Raw genomic sequence first — 5657 nt, forward strand, 5'->3', positions numbered from 1 at the left:
CCCGGCCTGTGACTGAGTGTTTCTATCTCTGGCGGATGGCCCCGTTTGGAGTCTCCAAACCTGGCAGATTCCTGCTGTGCTCCCACGCCACCCCTCCTGGAGGAGGAAGGCGAGTCTCCCCGGATCTGATACTTACAGAGTCCCTGCTCGAAAAGCAGTTCCCCGGCTGTGGCTTGGATCACAGTTTAAGGTAACCCCAAGCTGAGAGCCCCTCCTTGACTCTGTCTTTGTAGCCAGGTTCCCTGTTCCGATACTTGGGGGCTTTGCCACACTCAGACACCCCCAGTCTTTCTGTGACCCCGAGAGTCCCCGAAGGCTCCACCCCACTTAGCCTCTAGAGTGATGTCCCTCAGTGGAGCAGACTTCTGAAAGTTCTGATTTTGTGCTCCGCTGCTGTGCCACTTGCCAGGAGCTGGCCCCTCCCCCCGCGATCTATCCTCTCATACATCACTTTGGATTCACTTCTCCACACGTGCTACCTCTCAGAAAATGGTTGTTTTTCTATTCCCAGAATTGCTGCTCTTCTTCTCTTCTATCTCCTGTGGAGTTTGTAGGTGTTCAGAATGGTTTGATAACGATCTAGCTGAACTCCTGGGATCCCATTCAGATCTCCTACTCCTCCACCCTCTTGCTCCTCTTGTGATAAATATATTCTTTAATCCCCATCCCTTATTCTCTTATTTCCCCATCCATCTGTCCCTCGCCCCTGCCCCACTGACCAGCAGTGTGTTCTTTATAGTTAAGAGTTTGGTTTTGGTTTGTGTCTTTTTTTTTCCTTTTTTTGTTTATCTTGTTTCTTAAATTTCACATGTGAGTTAGATCGTACAGTATTTGTCTTTCTCTGACTTATTTCTCTTAGCATAATACTCTCTAGCTCTAGCCACATCATTTCAAATAATAAGATTTCATTCTTTTTTATGGCTGAGTAATATTTCACCACATATATTATACCACTTTTTTTTACATGAACATATTTTATTATTATTTTGCTATATAACATATTAGTGAATATACTCAGTGCACTTCCTCAAATGGCAAATGAGACACAAGATAACATCCTTTCTATTCCTGAAAACCTCAGTATCATCTGTCTTTTGGAGGATCCAGTTTCCTACGATGTCTATGATGCTGTCCACGAGGATACCAGGTGCTTAGTAGTAAAGAACATTTTGCTAAGTTGTTCTATCATGGGTCCTTGCTTGAAGTGCTCATTTTTTTCTTCTAATCTGGTTTTCAGCACTTGGTCATGTGTTTCTTCATTATCATGCAGAGGATCTGGCTGAGGAATAGGTTGAGTATGTTCCTATGGAATGTCCTCAGAAGCATGGTAGCACACTATCGTCCTGCCATCAGAGGGCAAAGCAAGCTCTACTTTGCAACTATAGTCATCTGGTAGAGGAGAATATGTAGATTTATGACAAACACAATATAAAGCTCTGTTTTGAATTGGAAATAAATGTTTCCAGACAGTTCTGTTTGATATCACCCATTTTACTGCTGCTAACGCCACAGTGAATCAAGATGCTTATTGGGTGGTATGAAAGAAGATGATTTGAAGAGAAACTGATTTTAAAATCTTCTTCAGGGTTTATCTATTTTCATTCCTGACAGCCGCTCACCATGAGCCTGCCATTCTACCTCAATATACCACATTTTCTTTTTCCTTTTTTTTTTTAAAACATTTTCTTTATCCATTCACCAGCCAATGGACGCTTGAACTATTTCCATAGCTTGGCTATTGTAGATGATGCTGTTATACACACAGGGATGCATGTGTTCCCTTGAATTAATGTTTTTGTATTTTGGTGGTAAATACCTAATAGTGCAACTTCTGGGTCATAGGGTAGCTCTATTTTTAATTTTTGAGGAACATCCATACTGTTTTCCACAGTGGCTACCAGCTTGCCTTCCCACCAACAGTGCAGGAGGGTTCCCTTTTCTCTGTATCCTCACCAACACTTTTTGCTTGTGCTGTTGATTTTAGCCCTTCTTACCGGTGTGAGGTGGTATCTCTTTGTAGTTTTGATTTGCATTTCCCTGATGATGAATGATGTTGAGCATTTCTTCATGTGTCTGTTGACCATCTGAATGCCTTCTTTGGAAAAATGTTTGTCCGTGTCCAATTTTTGTAAAGATTTTATTTTTAAGCAGTCTCTATACCCATCATGGGGCTTGAACCCACAACCCTTAGATCTGAGCCAGCCAAGTGCCCCATATGATGCCTATTTTTTAATTGAATGGTTTTTGGGGTATTGAATTGTATCAGTTCTTTTTTTCTTTCTTTTATTATTATTATTTTTAATAGAGAGAGAGAGCATTGCTGGAGAGGGGCAGAGGGAGACAGAGAATCTCAAGCAGGCTCCACACTCAGCACAGAGCCCAACACAGGGCTCGATCTCATGACCCCAAGCTGAAATCAAAAGTCAGACACTTAACCAACTGAGCCACTCAGGCACCCTTGTATCAGTTCTTTATGTATTTTGGATACTAACCCTTTATCTGATATGTCGTTTGCAAATATCTTCTCCCATTCAATAGATTACCTTTAATTTTGTCGATTATTTCCTTCGCTGTGCAGAAACTTTTTGGGGGTAGTCTGAATAGTTTATTTTTGCTTTATTTCCCTTGCCTCAAGAGGCAAATCTAGAAAAATGTTGCTACAGCCCATGCCAGAGACATCCCTGCCTGTGCTCTCTTTCAGGATTTTTATGGTTTCAGGTCTTTAATCCATTTTGAGTTTATTTTTGTGTATGGTGGAAGAAAGTGGTCTAGTTTTATCCTTGTGCATGTGGCTGTCCAGTTTTCCCAACACCATTTGTTGAGGAGACTGTCTTTCTTCCATTGGAAATTCATCCTCCTTTGTCAAAGATTAATTGACCATATAATTGTGGGTTTATTTCTGGGTTTTTGGTTGCTTCTCCCTTTTTATGTGAGCCACCATGCTTCATCTGATTTCCCTATTCACAAAATGCATTATTACCTCTCCTCCACTGTTACATTCTCTTCTGCTTTCTCTGACCCTATAGCTTCATTTTTCTGTCATTTAGTAGAGAGCTTCAGGAAACAGCAGAGATGATTACTTGTTTAGCTAATACTAAACAGAGCAAAACATGCAAAAGTGCCTTGCAAAGAAACTCTGAGATAGTAAACAAATGTGATTTATTATCATGTGTTTCCTAAGACACCTAAGACAACCCTCTCACGGCTTTTGCCAAAATGAGCATTTGAGCAACTGCAGCCGTCCATCGAGCCATAATCCTAAAAATCTTTGTTTGTTGATTTTTTTTTCTTGTTGTTTTGTTTTCATTAAGAAGATCTGCTACCTTTATTGGGATGTTGTTTTCAGGTCCTATAACCCAAAATATAATTTTATAATAGTTAAAAATTCAAAGCAATTAAACCATCATAGCTATAAAGGGACAAAAATGAAATTCTTCTTTTTTTTTTAAAGATGTTATTTATTTGACGGACAGAGATCACAGGTAGGTAGAGAGGCAGGCAGAGAGAGAGAGGAAGGGAAGCAGGCTCCTTGCTGAGCAGACAACGCAGGGCTTTATCCCACGACCCTGAGACCATGACCTGAGCCGAAGGCAGAGGCTTAACCCACTGAGCCACCCAGGTGCCCCCAAAAATGAAATTCTTTTTTTTTTTTTTTAAGATTTTATTTATTTATTTGACAGACAGCGATCACGAGCAGGCAGAGAGGCAGGCGAGGGTGGGGGGAAGCAGGCTCCCCACTGAGCAGAGAGCCTGATGTGGGGCTCCATCCCATGACCCTGGGATCATGACCTGAACCAAAGGCAGAGGCTTTATCCTACTGAGCCACCCAGGCGCCCCCAAAATGAAATTCTTAGGGCATGAAACTTAGAGCATAATCAAATAACCAGCCTTTTAAATGCCAATTTAAGGGGCGCCTGGGGGCCTCAGTCAGTTAAGTGTCTGCCTGGGGTTCAGGTCATGATCCGGGGTCCTGGGATCAGGCCCAAGGCAGCAGCTGTCAAATGAATATATAAAATCTTAAAACAATGCCAGTTGAAAAGTTTAAAAAAGAACAACTTTCAAGTATCCAAAGTGATCTTTGTAAATTAATTGTTGAAATAATTGATGAAAATAAATGAAAAGGCCACCAATTACGTGTGCTATTCAAAACAAGTTGCAGAGAACAATAGTAATTTCTAACCTGAAGGAAATGCATCCCGCTGGGAGCTCTGGGCAAAGTCCTGTAGACTCAGCTCAGGGTCAATGCTCCCTGGGCCCCCCCCCCCCCCCCCCCCCCCCCCCGCCCAGGGCTCCAGGGGTTGCCTCCTCCCTGCAGCTCCCAGGAGCCTGTGCAGATCCTTCTCAGCACCTTCTCCCTCTTCTGAAGTTGCTCTTTTCCTTCCTGGTTCAGCCTTCAGGTGCAAACTGTCTCTCGTGGATCCTGTGCTCCCAGCACCCAGCACAGTGCCAGACCCACAGTCCTTCCTAAGCGTCGGGTGGTGGGCAACACTGCAGGCCGCCACTTCAAGCATCTCCTCGTCTTTGGGGGGGGGGGGGAAATACATCCAAGGGAGGTGACTGGATATTCCACTAAAAACATTAAGAAAACAAAGACCCGAACTCTCCTTCGTCCCCTCTCAAGACAGAAAGTCGTGGATCTTGCCTGACAGATTGTCTCATCTTTTCACACAACAGGAGAAACAGGATCGAGAAAAAAACCTCCAGTCCTGGCAAGAGCGGACAGCCGAGACACAAGTGTTGAGCACGAAGGGGGAGGCAGCGTGGATCCTGGCAGCTTCTCGTGTTCCGTGAGAAACACCTGCTCTGCTGGCCGCAGGGAAAGGAGGGCTCAGAATAGCACAGGCGCACCCACTCACGGAAACACAGGAACTCCCCTGTCCTGCAGGCAAGGGGAAGGGGGTGTCAGGAGGAGGTCCAGGGAAGCTGACTTGGAACATGTACCCAACACCACGGAAAGGACTTGAATTTCCCCTGCCATGGGAAGAGGATGGAATTCCCCACCTGTCATTCTCAGAAGCCGCCAGACGTGCTCAGGGCTCATGAGGTAAGGCTGGCAAGCTTGGGGCTTGGGGCCGAGAGGCCAGGAGGCCAGGGAGGGAGGCTCCTTTAGGTTCATGGTTGAGAACGGGCCGTCCCTCTGTTGTGGACACCCTCGAGTGAGCACGGCACGCTGGTTTTCGGGGGAATGGGGATGATCGTGTTGGACCGATGAGAGCAGTGACCCACACAAGCACACAAGGGGCCCACAAACATGGTGGCAGGGGCAAAGCCTGAACCGGGAAGACCAGGGTGTTAACCAAACTGAGTGCTTCTCCTGGATCTTCTTTGTTAGTGTCCGAAATAGTCCCTTGAGTTGGTTCCTTACAAAAAGCATTCTAGGGTCATAGAAATTTGGGAAATGCAGCCTACAGAAAACCCCCTGAGGGATTCACAACGAACATCAGAATCTGGAAGGTCCCAAGGGGTTCCTCATGAAAGGAAAAATAACAACAACAAAAACCTCACAGAAGATGCTTTAACTCTATTTAACCCAGCGTTTCTCAGACACTTTTCTTCGAGTAAGACTTATTAACATCCTGCACAAAGAGTTCCATCAGCCACACCATGGGGACTGCTGTCCTACCCAGGCCTTGACTGTGGAATCTTGCCTTTCATTA

The 5657-nt window shown here is 44.7% G+C and overlaps 1 pseudogene; it reads right to left on the bottom strand.

The window, feature by feature from the left end:
- Positions 1–1083: 1083 nt before the first annotated feature.
- On the bottom strand, positions 1084–1513 carry LOC122917967 (annotated as a pseudogene).
- Between the last annotated feature and the right edge of the window lie 4144 nt (positions 1514–5657).

Source organism: Neovison vison, chromosome 10 (assembly GCF_020171115.1).
Source record: "Neovison vison isolate M4711 chromosome 10, ASM_NN_V1, whole genome shotgun sequence".
Taxonomy (NCBI): Eukaryota; Metazoa; Chordata; class Mammalia; order Carnivora; family Mustelidae; genus Neogale; species Neogale vison.